General features: G+C 37.6%; 1 long non-coding RNA gene across 2 annotated transcripts in view; it reads left to right on the top strand.

Annotated features, from left to right (window-relative positions):
- The window catches only part of LOC309483193, a 42269-nt gene extending 26106 nt beyond the window's left edge, over positions 1–16163 (top strand). The window contains exon 3 of one of the 2 annotated variants that reach the window (XR_014200510.1): positions 15870–16163. This is a non-coding gene — a long non-coding RNA (uncharacterized lncRNA). Of the gene's footprint in view, positions 1–9042; positions 9452–15869 lie in introns of those variants that run through there. The other variant, XR_014200511.1, reaches the window with a different exon arrangement.
- Positions 16164–16610: the final 447 nt, after the last annotated feature.

The raw sequence follows: 16610 nt of genomic DNA, 5'->3' as shown, positions 1-16610 counted from the left end.
ATACAGTAACATTTAAAAATATGATAACTGTTCTTTTTTTGTTTTTCTTACCATGGTTAAAAAAAAAGAAAAGAAATGGATGCAAAAGTTGATCTGATCTTTTAGGCTGAGAGATGTATTAACAAACACCTGATTGTAATCGGATTTCAGACCACGAAGGTTTCGATCAGCCTTATATCCATTTTAGGAGAGGATCTTAGGAGAGTAAATTTAGGGATTAAAGTGTTATTTTATTTGTTTTTCAGTAAAGGGAAAGATGTTGTTTATTTATGTTAATGTTTAATGTTCAGTTAAGTCGAACATTTAGTTTCTGTAATATTTTAGAATTTTGTGGTTACCATTATGCAGAAAAGTGTCGCCTGTGATTAGGGTGTGCACTCAGTGATCCGTAACCAGTCTTTTCTTATTTGCTCATTATATTCATTCTGTATAATGTTGAATGAAATTGCTTGTTTGAACTTAAGAAAATTAAGTCTCAGTCAATGAATAAAAAAATTCAGTTCAACCAACATAAAAAAAGTTCAGTTGACTAATATAATAAATTTAAGTTAAACTTGCTAGAGTAAATTAATTTGACCTATAGTAACTAAATTGTGTTGACCCAACTGAGCTGATTTATTTTGAATTAACAACAAATTGTGTGCAAAAACTTTCTTCGATTTAATTAAGTAAAGGTAATGAATTAAATCTTTGAATATATAGGCTATATAGTAGGACAAAAAACAGTATGTGAGCCAAATATGTCCAAATTCATATTATTCACTGGCGAAAAAGTAGGATGCTTTTTGAGGTTCCATTTTAGCCAGTTAGTATGTAGTATGTGAGTGTTTGAAGAGCACTAATGCTGTTTAATCTGTACAATGCGACTCCAAATATACACATTGTGATCCACTGTGGAGCTGATATCATTTTAAATTCCAATCAAAGTCGTTACTAACCATGTTTGCTATGTGAGTTTCAATCTTGATTTAGGTTGATTTCATAGGTTTGCTGATAGACAGCCAAATGACATGTTTTTCCACGGTTTGAGTGAACTCTGGGGAACAATCAAGAAAGATCAGACTGCCTTTCACAGTCTTTTGGGGAGGGGGGACACAGAAGCTTCAAAAGCTAAAGAGTATGGAAAAAGAACCTGATGCTAATTATGCTCCAGACACAGACAGGGAAGGGAGAGAAACGTCTGGATCCAAGGAACAGGGGTCAAACATCAAACAACCATAACAACAACAAAAAGAGAGCAAGAAAATCTCAGACATTAGAATCAAAGACGCGCACTAGTGCATGCAATGCTATGCAGTCAAGCTAATTTCATCTACGACTCTAGCGACCGCTCACCATCCTGTTCCAGAGAGTGGCAGATTTTCAGACCTTTTGATGTTTGTTTATTCGCACACATTCTTTGTTCTAGTGTGTTGCTCGTACATGTAGATGCTCGTGTGTATTGTAACAACAGGCTGAAGGCCAAGTTTAACGAGAGGCACATAAACAAATGATCCATTGCGGTCTGGGGAGAATCCAGAGTAAACAAAAGAGACAGATCAGTATTATATCTGTCACTGACAGCTTACGTAAACGCATTGATCCTGTACATTTAAATACAGTGAGTGCACCTAATTAAACATTAACTGGACTTTTGCAGATTTTTTTTTTTTATGGTTTTCTAATGGTTTTAAATTAGATGGCACAGCTACACCTTTTATTAATAAACTCAGGATAGAAATTTAATTGAAGACTGTGGTCTTTAATTGCCATTCATATATTTTTTTTATCGGTTGTAATATGTATAATTCATAAGAGAAAGAGGATTTGTGGCAAAGGCTCAGATATGTCACAGTAGCCTCCGAACAGACTAGGTTTTAGTGCATTTAATGGTGTAATGCATTTAATGGTGTAATGCAGAGGTTTTTGGAACAGGATAGTACCGGCTGTTAATGTACCACCAACCAGGAGCGCCGGAACAATTTTTGGCATTTTTTATATTAAAGGTCCTGTAAAGGACTTCTGTCATTTTGCTTTTACCAGACATCAGCAAACCTGTGGGTGGGTGTTTTTTCAATTCTGAGCACTTTTGTTTCCAAGGGATTGATTCTTATTAAAACTAACAGGTTTAATATAAAGTTTACAGTGGTCTGAATGAATGATCATGTCTTCATTCATTTTTGCCAGTTATATTATAGTATTTATAGATTATATTATTTGATTTTCCCAGACAGAAGTTTGTGTACATGGTTACCAAGGAGACAACAGTGTTAATGCATTCTTGAGACGAAATATGCTGCGTGTGATGAAAAAACACTTATGGGCAAAATATTTTTATTGTGCATCATTTCCAATCAGGCTTGAATTTTGATTTAAGAGCGTTTGTTTTCTAAAAGTCCACAGGGCCAAAAGTTGAAGCACCCACATGCACATTGAGTTTTTTTCTGATTGGAAAAAAGCATCATGGTTTGTTTACTGAGCCTACAGCTGTCACAGAGACAGAATCACAGTTCTATGATCATTGTGTGAAGTATCCTGGGAAGATCCATTTCTAAAATTCTAATTTCAGTAATAATGTAATGGAATAGAAATTTACACTGTGGTCCTGCTCTGGCTGGCAAGTAAGCATGATATACCGACATATTACATAGACCAGTTGCTTTTGACTAAATTCTATGAGAGATTTAAAATAGAGCACATATCTACCAATCAATCGTGTCGTGAATACCAGAGGAAGAGATGTGCGTTTTTGCCGAGGAGTTATCGGCTGAATCAGATTCAGAGCTCCTATCTCAAATCAATCTGCAGTTGATGCTCTATTTATAGCTGATCCACCCTTGAGTGTCTTATTATTATGTGCATGTATTTGTCTGGAAATGGCTTTGGTGATTATCGTTACTCATTACCTCCCGAAGCTCCTTCCTTCTGGTCTGAACTTAGCTTTTTCTTGTGAATATTTAATGAGTCACCAAACATTTATTCTTTCAGACTGGAAAAACCCAAGCCCTACTTGGGGAAAATAACATAAAGCCACTTGAGGCTAACAGTGTTTCTTTGTGGGTCAAGTCAAAAGGCTTTCGATCCAGTTTCTCTCATCCACAAAGTACTGCATTTAAGTAGCCAGATTAAATTAATGTCTGCTGTAACCTCATAACTAAAGTTTGTGTGGTCCAACAGATGGACCTGATGTATTCCGCTCTCCAACACATTCGTCTTCAGTATGCGAGCAAGAAATCCTGCCATTGTGCGAAACGTGTCGCCATATGTCAGAAAGACACGATTAAGGATCACAGTCTTTCATGAGAAATGTAAACACCCAACCTTCGATGCGTCGAGACAGTGTGCAGCTTTTGTTCTGCAGCGTTATAGATGGACTCAACATTCCCTGCCTGTTGAACCAAAGCTCATTAACACTTACTGCCATAACCGCGGAGCATATGTCACTTGCCCCATTGTCATACAAATCCAGCTAATTAATCCTAGCAATGAAGCGCTCGCATACTCCGTGAGCCTGTTGCTGAATGAGGCACATTTATGTGTCCAAACCTGAGAATGATGGTGGGTGCAGTTCCTCAGCCGTTGTTTGTCAGAAAAGGAAACAGTCAGTCTTGACTTCTCATGATGGATGAGGCTTAATAAGAGAATGAAGTAAAATGATGTCAGAGAATAACATATTTCCCCCTAATTATTTTGTGCATTGGTCTGAGCAGTAATTGCAGCGTTTTTTTGGGTCTACGCCGCACTGAGGCACAACTGATGGATGTCACTTGTCAAGTGGGTATGGAAATTCTGTGGGAGTGTGCTGAAATTTCTAATATTTCCTGGGAAGGCAATCTCTTTGTGATGTCGGTATCTATTTAGCCAGTATTTCCTTTGGCTTGTCAAAACTTTAGAGTCAGAGAAAAATATATGACTCACTTGACGCATGCAAAAGTACGTATATCAGTGATGACAATGCAACATTTCTAGTGCCTGTAATGACTAAAGCTTATTATATTATATTATATTATATTATATTATATTATATTATATTATATTATATTATATTGAAGCTTTTCTCATATTATTTTTAACCATACAAATATTTTCCTGACCTGCATAATACCTGCTTAAAAAAATAAATATATATATATATATATATATATGTATATATATATATGTATGTATATATATATATATATATATATATATATATATACTGTATGTATGTATATATATATATATATATATATATACTGTATGTGTGTGTGTGTTTTTATTCTATAACTGAAGATGCTACAGTACATAGAAAGTATTTCTCTGGTTGTGGAAGTAAAAGGGCTTAAAATAAACACATTTTATTTATAGAGAGGTTTTGTACATATTTATTCAACATGATGTCTAACTGTAGATCAGCTCTAGATCTGTCTGTTTTTTGTTTTTTTCCACCAAAGTGAGACTCACACATTCAGTCAGAGAGACAGAATTATTCTTGAACCAACAGCTGGTTTAAGCATCCTTTATAAGGAAGATGAGATCATTTTTTTTCTTTACAGCAACTGTTTTTGATTGAACATAGCTGATTATTGGTAATAAGTTGCTGCTGTCATGCTGTTTTGCTGTTGTATATATCAAGAAACAGTTTTTTTGCAGTGCAAATATTTGTTGAAAGCAGGGTAAAAATGCACATTAGAAATTCCATCTGTTTATGTGACATAAGGTAGATAATACAGACATGTTTGAAAATGACACTTAACCTTTGCCCTCCACAAACAATGACAGCTGACAGACTGTACATTTCAGATATTTGCACCATGGACATTTTTTTACATCAACTAACTGCGATCAATCAGCCAGATTTTTATGTCTCTCAGCATGTCGTAAAACCAAAATGGTTCCTTTAGAATTTGTCAACACTTCATGACAAGTAGATTTAGATAAGTCTCATGAAACTTGACTACAATGGCACACTTGTAACATTTCTCTCCAGGCAGAGAGGGATTTGATAGATGTGGCTTGGTGATATAGTGCTGTGCATCAGGCACGATTCCCCTGAGAGCAAACCACCTGCTCTCTGCTTGCCAGATTGTGAGAGACATGGGTGTGAAATATGATAATTTTATCTTCAGCAGGCTTGTCAAGAAGAGATCCTCTTCAGAGCTCGAGCTGAGATAAGTCCAGTAGCTTCTGGCTGACGAACAAGCCTGAGAGAGCTGGACTAGTTTGCAGGGAAGCACTAGTTCTCCTGCTCTTTAAGCCTGCTGTAATTGTATGTCAGTAACAGTGTTGAATAAGTAAATATGAGCTTTAAAGAGTAGATGACATTAGTTTCGAAGCTGGTTTTTGTGGTGTCCTGTGGTGAGAGATGGTGCAGCTGTCTCATTTCAAACAATACTTTAAATAAAACATTTTTTTAATTATTTACTAATAATAATTATTATGCATTCTGCTTTGTGACCAATGAGATAGTACATGCAATAAAATATTGTAATTTATTTTTAGAATTACTTTTAGAATTAAATGGTTAAAGGGTTAGTTCACCCAAAAATGAAAATTCTGTCAGTAATTACTCACCCTCATGTTGTTACAACCGCGTAAGACCTTCGTTCATCTTCGGAACACAAATTAAGATATTTTTGATGAAATCTGAGAGCTGATCACTTCTCCGTAGGTTGCTAGGTGGCCCAAACTTGCTGGCCCAGAAAAGTTATTAAAGAGATCGTTAATATAGTCCAAGTGACTACAGTGGCTCAATCTTAAGTATATCAAGCGACGAGAATACTTTTTGTGCGCAAAAACAAACAAAAATAACGACTTTATTCCACTATTCATTTCCTTCTCTCTGGGCCTCGTAAGTGTTTTTGCGCAGCGCGTCTGTGTTACACGTCACCACGTAGGCTCACTATTGGCCGACGCTGGTCATGTGTGTGACGCGCAGCGCAAAAACACTACGCGAACCAACTAGTGGCCCAGAGAGAAGGAAATGAATAGTGGAATAAAGTCGTTATTTTTGTTTGTTTTTGCGCACAAAAAGTATTCTCGTCGCTTGATATACTTAAGATTGAGCCACTGTAGTCACTTGGACTATATTAACGATCTCTTTAATAACTTTTCTGGGCCAGCAAGTTTGGGCCACCTAGCAGCCTACGGAGAAGTTATCAGCTCTCAGATTTCATCAAAAATATCTTAATTTGTATTCCGAAGATGAACGAAGGTCTTACGCGGTTGGAACAACATGAGGGTGAGTAATTACTGACAGAATTTTCATTTTTGGGTGAACTAACCCTTTAATACTGTACACACTACCATTCAAAAGTTTGGGGGCGGTAAGATTTTTTTTAATGTTTTTGAAATAAGTCTCTTATGCTCACTAAGGCTGCTTTTATTCGATAATATTGTGAAATATTACAATTTAAAAACTTTAAAATAACTTTAGTGTCACATGATCCTTCAGAAAGAATTCTAATATGCTGCTCAAGAATCAGTTTCTGTTGTCTCACCGACCCCAATTTTTTTAACGGTAGGCTAGTGTATATATAATAAATTATATAAAGAAAAAATACAAAATAAAATTGACATCTGGGCAATTTAATGGTCTTATAGTAAAAGCATGGTGATTAAAAAAAAATTTAAGATTAAGATTTGAGATTCATGACTATGTTATGCATCAACTAGTTTTGCATAGACAGACCTTCAGACTGACGGCAGAAGGTCTGGGCTGTGTTTCCCGATAACGTTGTCTCTTAGCGCGCTACGAAGACTCTTAAGGTATAACTTAACTAAAGGTATACCATTTCTAGGCGTGTTTCCCGAACTATACCTTAGGAAGGTGCTCAAGATATCCCTTCTTATGTGCGACGTTACCAGGTGCTGTCCGTGGCGATGGTGCTGAATTGGTTAATATCGATGGCTCGAGAATCAATTATTCTCTCGTACAGGGGCTGCTTCACTGCATTATGTGAGAAGGCGGTGTTCTTTATAAAAGAAGCACTTCAGAAATAGTTGAAACTGAATTTATTAGGACTCATGGGATATAATAAAAAATAATCCAAACTATAATAGCCTAGCCTACATATTAAAATTTTTTATCATATATTGCTGCCTTAATAACTATTTAAATTTTTTACGTGCTTTCTTCTCTTTCCCATTTTTGTTCGCTGAGGTGGAGCTGCGATGAAATATTGTTCTTGTAAATACTTTCCAGCATTTCAGTAATAAAAGTGTAGGCCTACATCTTACGTACGGTGCTTGGCAGTGATCAAAAAGTATTTAAACAGTGGATTTTGAACCTCTTCTTGTAAACTCAGAGATGTGGATTTATTCTTTGCATGAGAACATTTGAATTAGCCAAATTGAACACTGTCTGGGTGTATTAAAACTTCAGAATTATATTCGTATAGACCTGCAACAGTGATAAGGTAAAGCTAAGAGTGGTCCAGACCTTCCGAACGAATGAATTATAGAGGGTATACTTAACTAAGAACGTTTCGGAAAACACATATAAACGATAAGGTATAGTTTAAAGGGATACTCCACTTTTTTTGGAAATAGCCTCATTTTAAATTTAGAGAGATGCTAATGGTCATGTCCGATTCAATGATCTATGCTAAGCTATGCTAAAAGTGGTACCGCCAGACCCGTAGTTCGGCTGAATGGATTCGAAATCGGTAAAACTCAACTGTTTAACTCTGGGGGAGTTGTAAAATGCCTATTTCCAAAAAAAGTGGAGTATCCCTTTAAGGTGTAGCCTAACTTAGGAACGACGTAGCATTAAGAAGGTTTCGGGAAACGTAGCCTCTATAACAGCTTTCATTGGTCAAGGATCGTCCAGAGGCCGTTTGACTGACATGTAAAGCAACCAATCACAGTTTGTTTTGTTTCTTCTTTTATGAGGGCGTTTGGCAACAGGCTGGCTTTGTTTCCAGGTGGACCGCTATAAAGCCATTGCAAAAATGAACAGAATAGTGAAGAGAGACCAGAAATGTCAGTCACTCTCAGTCTGAAATTGCATACTTTTGGAGTATGTACGGCATTAAACGAAAAGGTTACTTTTCATAAAGTTGATTCTGGAGTTATGCGACTTCATGAAATTAAAATGGATAATTACGGTAATCTAAATTAACTGGTAAAAAAATATTGTTTAATATTAACCAACCTAAATACATTAATTTACACCAACAACATTTATTTTATGGGTTTAATCAAGTAAAAACCAGCTCTTTAAGGTAACAATTACCACTTTTCACAGTGTACATTATACAATTGTTTTTTATTACAGTACATGGTCAAATAAGTAAAATCATTTAAATACATTATTTGTTTAGTGAAATTACGTCATGCTTACTTTGTAATTGTAATACTTTACCCCATAAACTATGACGTAATGCTTTAATCTTGATGTCCTTGCTTATAACATGCTTGAGCAACAGTTTTCTCGTCTAGACAAAAAAAACACAAAGGGTGCGTTGCGTGTGCCTCATCAGTCAAGGTCTTTGATCTTTTCTTTTGGCTTCCACTTGTCAATCTTCATCTGAACAATACACCTCCGCGTCCCCCCACCCCCGCCTCATGTAGGAGTCACAGATTAGCCTGACGTGGAGGGGAGGCTCTTTGAATTAGACTTTCATAACTCGGTTATTTTAAGACCATCCGCCCCATGCCTCCCCTCCTCTGGTTCCTGCGTGCATCCTGCGGCCCTGGCAAAAAAGTGGAAAATAATGTATTACATCGTAAGATCAGATAGACGTTCCATTCTTCTTGCTCTTATTATTCTAGTGTAACAAATCTCTGTAGAGTAGGAGCCATTTCAGCCATAAAGGATGCGTCTGTGTTCTATTATTATGCAGTGACTTGTTTCATTTATGGGGCAGTGTTGATTTTGTAAGGAACAAAAATTACATTTTGATGCAGTGTCTCAGTGAGAATGCTTCACACAGAATTGCTGTAAGTGTGTAATTGGAGGCCCGCATCACTGCTGAGTGTGAATCATGAAATCAGGTGATAGAGAGGCATCAGCAGAGAAACCAAGCGCTGCAGGGGGATTGTGAGTCATCTGACACTTTTTTTTTTCTTTTTTTTTTACAGTGAGCCCCTGTTGATCTGCAATGAGATCTGATATGCTGATATATACTGCCTAACAGAATGACTGACAAGATACTGACTGGTGAAGAATGAGAGTCCATAATAGTGTTGGGGAAGCTACTTTGAGACTGTAGCTTGCCAAGATACAGTCAACACATAAAGTAGTCAAGCTATCTTTGAAAAAAAAAGTAGTTTTAGCTACACTACAACAAAAACAAAAAGTAGCTCACTATATAGAAGATATTTAAATTCGCGCATCTGGCAGACACTTTTATCCAAAGTGACTTACACTGCATTCAAGCTTTCATTTCTTTCCAATTCATGCATTCACTAGGAATTGAACTCATGACATTGGCGTTGCTAGTGCAATGCCCTAATGTTTGAGCTACAGAAATGCTGATAAAAAAATAAAATAAAATAAAATAAAATTTAAAGACCAGGGTGATCAAATGTAATTTATTAATATTCATAAATCAACATAAATATAAAGTATATAACTAAATAAAAACCTGCTGTATCTAACCATTTTTTGTACTTAACCATATTTATTTAGTTACAAGAAAATATTATGTATTATTATGTATGTCTCAGGGAATTTCAGGAACACAAATGAGTGACGATTCAGAAGAATCCTTTTTTTTTTTTTTTATCAGTTCATTAAATGCGCACATTTGATTATTTTCTCAGATGGGTGTAACTTAATTGTGATAAGAACAGCGATAACAGTGAGTTTAAAGTGTCCCCATTGTGCTTTTTCGAATATTACCTTTCATGCAGTGCGTATTATAGCTGTTTATGAAGGTCTGCAAAGTTTTAAAGATCAAAGTATTCAACAAATAAAGTTATTGCCTCCTAAAAATCAATTCTGAACTTCCGAAACGAGTCGACAGCAATTCCAGTCTCACCTCCGTAACATACAGTAGGCTATTTACGTAGATTTGTAACAAATTTGCATAAAGCCTATGGTCTTCATTGGCTGCTTGCAAACAACGTCTACTTTGACCCGTTCTCAAACACTGTAGTTGGTTGGTGTTGTCATCATGCTGAGAAGACACTGTTTTCTGCAAAAGCAAATTATCATACGCTTCTAAAGGATGAGGATCGTGTGGTTCAAATACATTTTTACAACATGAATTTGGCAAATGAGGTGACATGCAATGTATATTATGAGAAAATTAAAGTGTTTTTTGACCTTGGATGCATGTAAACCTTATTGTAGGTCCTCCAAAACAAAATTAGGAACCTTTAAAATAGCATAAAATGGGCACTTTAAGTTTTGCTACTTAGGCTCTGACCCAAATAGCACACTTTATGCCCCTGAAGTCCATAACGTTGGTCGTGAGGTGTCCATTTCTCATTTTAGGTTGCAATGGCACACACAAGTGTGAATTCGGAGGAGGACAGAAAGGGCAGGTTTTGGGGAAGAGCCACAGTAGATATAGAGCTCCATAAAAGCTTGTTTATCATATTTGTGCAGGCATAATTTTGCCCTGCATGTTTAAAGCTTACAAAATGCAAAGGAGGAAATGTTCGCAGGTTTAATTTAAGAATGGCTCTCATATTCCCATTTACACAAATATACCTCCCAAACGCAGCAATAATTCACCCGCCGCTGGGGTGAGGTACTGTATGCAATGTACTTTGTGCTTTTTGACACCCTCACAGGTTATAATCTTCCTCAATATCTCAAACGGAGAGAGAGAGCAGTATTAGCTTCAGCTCAAGATCCAATCAGACAGACCATTTCCCTTAATCCCTGCTGAGATAACTATCCAAACAGAGGACACTGAATCAGTCTGTGACCTTTGTGTGGGAGTAAAAGTGTTCCACACAGTTCCTCGCATGCACCGTGGCAGAAAACATGCCGCTCTGTTTTTTTTTGTTTTTTTTACCCTGTCCCTCAGATATAAATGTATGTTTGTGTTGGCGGAGAGGATAGAGGGGGTATTATGTGGTGACTGCCCGTCGAGTGTGCCAGTTTCGTATTTAAGACAATGATGTGAGCGCAGGCAGCTCTGCAGGGGGGCACTGCAGGCCAGCCGCGTCACATATGCTACAGTGCTGCCAGGACGCTGGCAGAAGTGTATTTTTGGGCACGTCTCAACAGGATGGTGCATAGTCAGGGGCTGGAAAACGCTTCAAAGGCAGAAAATAGCCCCTCTCGCGTCGAAAATTGGTGTGATTTCACTCTCAGAGTTTGAACTCTTTAGGGGGGTGTTGAGTGCAGTAAATATTTAGTAACAATCACATGGCCAAAATACAAAAAAGGAAAAGGCGGCTCTTAAAGACACAGGCGGTATAAAGCACTCTGCAGTGCATTTGTTCAAATTATCCTCGCCGTCTGAGTGTATTCTGGGTGTCTAATGCAACTTGCAAACGTCTGTTCTTCTGAGGATTAAAGCACTCTCATAATACGAGTACAAGTACCGTTGCCATGTGAAAATGAAGCACATCATCAATATTTTGCAGTCACTTCTTAAAGGGATAGTTCACCCCAAAATAATTCTTTGTTATAATTTACTCATTTAACCATATGCCATTCTAAACCAGTTTGACTTTATTACTTGTGTGGAACACAAAAGAAATGTTTTTAAAAGAATGTTTTTTTTGTTTTTTTTTGCCTATTCAGTGGAAGTCAATGGGGTCTAAAACAACATTGGACCGAACTCTTTAAAGGGATAGTTCACCCAAAAATGAAAATTCGGTCATAATATACTCACCCTCAAAGTTGTTCCAAACCTCTATGAGTTTCTTTCTTCTGTTGAATACAAAATAAGATATTTCAAAGAATCTTATTTTGTGTTCAATAGAAGAAAGAAACTCTACAGGTTTGGAACAACTTGAGGGTAAGTAAATGATGACACAATGTTTGGGTGAACTATCCCTTTAAGAAGTGATTGCAAAATATTTGCCTTTTTGGACAAACTGCCCCTTTAAAAATTGCTGTAACATATTCTGATTTAAATAATGTACAGGTGTGTTACCGAATCTGATATCCAAATGTTTGTCACAATAAAAGCTCTCCAGCAGTGCTTCTCTGCCCATAACCCATGAAATGATGAAATCTACACCCATCCACAATATTAGCTGTTTCATTAGCCTGTGTGTGGTGCACAGTCCTTCCCATAAGAGTGACCTTTTCAATGATGTGGATGGTTACCCCTCCAGCTTTATACATGCCATTAAAGATAAGCCATGTGTGACATTGGACTTATTTTACAGGCATTACAGTGCTTTTGTGGTTCTACTAAAGGAGGCTGTGGAGCTGCATGAAACTCATTCCACGATTATAACAGAAAGTCACACGGCACTCAATCAGCTCGACAAATTCAAGCCAAATCTACTCAATAAGTGAATCTATTCAGCGATGAGCTGCAATCAGACTCCCACAGAGATGAGAAACGCTTCCACTGAATCTCCCTTGCTGCAGTCACAGCTGAGAACAAATGATTAATTAATACACCAGACAAATGCCCTACAATATTCTTTCTCCTCCTGAATTATTTCATCCGCCCACCAATTGTGCCCAGTTACTGAGCAAATAGCCGGCGAACATGAATAGGTCATTATGTCTGCCCCTCAGCATGACTCTGAGCCGCATGAACTTTCTTTTGGACTGAAAGGCCTTGTGAACAATGCACAGCTTGTATAAACATAAAAAAAGAAATCAATATGAATTTAAAGTCGATGAGAAATCAACATGAAGAAATCAGAAAACTACAGAAGCCTGTGTTTGTCAAATGCCTTTGCACTGACTTAATACGAACTTGTTTTGCATGCCTCCCTGAGAGAATTCCTTCTGCTGTTGTCATCCATGAGGAGGTAACACTTTTGCATGTCATAGTAATGTGCACGGTGCCATGAAGGTGATCTTGTCCATTTGTCGGGTAATAAATTGTGCTGCCTTGTCGCAGTGTATCTCTGACCTCTTTCACATTAATTTTCAGCAAACAGGGGGTTTAATACTTCATCATTTAATCTAATTGAATCTGCAGTGACACAGGCAACCAAAATAAACATATTTTCACTATATATCACAGCATACTTTGGCTTTCTGGCATTACAATGAGGTATTTTTGTGTACTTCATCCCAAGGACAAGGCCTAATGGTTGCACGTCTAAGCAATGTTTTTTATACATTTTCTAATTAGGATTCTAGTATTGAGTTTAGGATATATCATAAATGTTTGGTGTGAGTCCAGTCCAACAGTATTCATAAATAGGCTTAAAAGGTATGTTTAAGGTACATGTATTACTTATATGAATACAGTATGTATATGTTCTACTTGTTCAAGTATTTCTTCAAAAGCTATAATAATATTTAATCAAAGGCACAATATGTAAGATTTTTCAAAAACCACTAGAACAATGATAGATATTTTGTTAACTTGTGTACTTAAATTACCCCAAATGTTTCCAACAATGTTTAAATCCAGAGAAATCAGCAATTTTAACCAGGGCACGCATCATTTCATCGGCTGTCAATGAAATCATATCTGCGTTACCCTCAATTTTTCTCGGGAAACCATGGAAACATCAAAGATGCTTTAATATATTATGTTTTACTAGACAGGTGAGCAACTCTGGATACTTTTATTGACAGAAAATTAGTCATTGTTATATACCTCAACATGGTTAGTCTTATTGTCTGAATCGCTTGTTTTCTTGATTTACAATATTTTGTCAAGTGGCTAACATAGCATAATCAGAGAGAACTTTCTCCATCATACAATATATTTCAAAATGAATTGCATGTCATTTAGCAACACAAGTCATCCAGTTTTATTAATATGATATTCTAATATTGATCTAGATTACTGCAAAGTGCAACAAGTCTCTCAAATGTATTAAGTATGATTGTTTTAACAATGTAAAACCGCACTGCTTTACCCCACATATGCACAAAAAAAAAGAGCAAACATTAAGAGCGAAGAGAGAACATTAATAAAACTTTAATACATTAGCTCATCCATGAACATGATTTCTGCCCAAGTCCATCGGATTCCTTATCATCGGCTGTGGAGGTGAAGACGACAACTCCCATGAATCCACGCTCATTCACGGCATCATCAAACTACACCCTTGTTTTGAATAAGAGACCTCTAATGGCGAAAATTACACATTGTGCCTTTAATGTAGAAGAAATTTTGTTTTATGAGGTTGTCTTGGAAAGACATTGATTCTAGCATTTGTTTGGAGATGGTGCTTTGATATTTTCTATGTAATATACATTTTAGTTTAACTACAGCACTGTATTGAACAGCTGACCTTTATGACAGAACTCCAAGAGTGAGTGTATTAAAGCTGCAGTCCGTAGTTTTTCCTCTTTGTCGCTATCTCTGTTCGAAATCTGCAATTGCAGTTATTCGCGGAATTATCAACTTTACGTGGGTTGTGCCTCGGCACGGCACAGAGCGGATGAATCCAATGTTTTGAGGAGAATGTGCGTCTGTCAGTCGCCGCGACGGTGTGGATACTGTCATTCGCAATCACAGATTCTACTTTTTGGAAGTATGACCAACATTATAATTTTCACCGGAAAATGTAATCTGAACAAGTAACATCCACTTTTCTTCTGACCAACTAAGGGAAAAAAAGCATTGCAGTAAATCGCGCTGATTAAATCTAATGATCGTTTATCATATCACGTCAAACCGTGCAAATTATACTTTGTTCTCAAATTGTTAAAGCTGCCGTCGGCAAGTCTGGCAGATTGGGTCGATTAGCCAAAATTTTGAATGTTTACAACTCTCATGCCCCTCCCCACTACCAGCGAGCACCCTCCCATCGAGGTCGTGCTCGTCAGTGCGTCACTGTGCGTGTGTACCTGATTTTCTGTGAACGCGTCCGTCTCTTCAGCATCTATCAACACCATGGACTCGGAGGTAGGCTGCCCTGGCTAATCTATCCATAGATAGCAATAACCGAGGAATTGGAAGCTTGTTAGTAGATTTTCTCTCCGCCATCACGCTTCATGCAATCTCCAGGCGAACTTCAGGCGTGGCGTGTGCATGTGATATTAACGTGCGCGAGTGAGGGGGAATCTGTGGCGTGTGCACGACCTGTGATTGACAGTCAGATCTCACACCCCCCTGCGCTGATTGGACCTGATGAAGCGGGAGCGCTGGATTTTTGCAAAACAAATAACACGCTCCAGGTGGAGTTAGAAGCTCGGGTTTTTTTCTAAAACCACCTTATTTATGTTGTTCTGTCGGATTATAGTGTCGATTACACTGAATATGATCAAAAAAATGTTGCCGACGGCAGCTTTAATGTTAACAACATCAGCACTGCGTGACTACATTTAATGCCCTTCCGATATTTATCCTTGTTTTTGCATGAGCCCGGTTGCAGTCTCTTTTTTTTCTTTAGCCACTCTGAAGTCTTTTGCATTGGGTGAATCTCCACTTGTCACTGGTGATTGTCGTTTGAACCTTTCTGGATCCGCCATCAAACTGATAAGTTTAATTATAATTATATCACGTGCTGTGAGAAAAGGCTATAAATCTCCACCTCCAACATCCTCACACGCAATATAGCTGTCACGTTTACCGTCTGTCTGTATCTGCACTACATTACCCAGGATCCTCTTTGGCACACCTGCATTCAATCTCTCAAGATTACTAATCACCTGCACCTTTACATCATCAGTAACCTCATCAAGCTCTATAAAACACTCACCATTGCCCCAGTTCATTGTCAAGCCTCCAACAGGAACAGACCATATTCCATTGTCTCCTTAACCGCTGATGCGTCAAGACTCCAAGATGTAATGTAATGTATGCTTACCTGAAACACTAACCTCGATGTCATTGTTGTGCTGTCTTCAGAAATCCTGTCCGATTCCATGCTGCCTGTGATCCTGTGTTCCCTCGAGTTTCCAGTGTTTCATCCGAGCTTGCTTGCTGCCGACCGCATCTGAAAGAGAAGAGACAAATATTAATGAACTGTGATTGCTTGACATCAACTTATCCGAAGTGAAAGTGCTTACCTGCTTTTCGCCCCACATTGAGTTATCTTCACGAAATCTGCACTTGAATTCTATGAATACTCACCTTGCACTCTTATCATCTGTAAATAAAGCTGTGTTTGGATTCACTTACCTCTGTCTCCTGGCCTGTATCCTGACAATAGCCTACTAGCCGAGACACCTTTATGTGTACAGATATGATGTAATGACGCAAAGACATGCTCGAATTTCCTGCGGAAATCCACTAGTACCACTGAAATTAAAAACATTATTACAAGCTTACCGTTTTGAATCGAGGCAAGCAGATAGTTTTGAACACTGGCTGGTTATGTACTTGGTCAATTTATTTTGGATAATTTTTAACCCCAAAAAAGTTCCGGAATGCAGCTTTAACTAACTGTTGTATTGATAAGGAGCCTGAGTGTCTTCAGAAGTCATCTTCTCTTATGTCTGAACCTAAAGGCTCCTCAGCTTCAGTAGGCTTCCTGCCTCTGCTGGTTTCAGAGTGATGATCAAACAGTATCCTAGCTCTCTCTGCCACTCTTGCAGTCACTGGGGGAAACTCAGCTATCAAAGAAAGACTTATACCCCCCTTTCGCAC

Source organism: Leuciscus leuciscus (assembly GCF_965113295.1).
Source record: "Leuciscus leuciscus genome assembly, chromosome: 20".
In the NCBI taxonomy this organism is placed as follows: Eukaryota; Metazoa; Chordata; class Actinopteri; order Cypriniformes; family Leuciscidae; genus Leuciscus; species Leuciscus leuciscus.
Note: the sequence above shows the minus strand (reverse complement) of the source record. Positions and strands in the feature narration are given on the sequence as shown.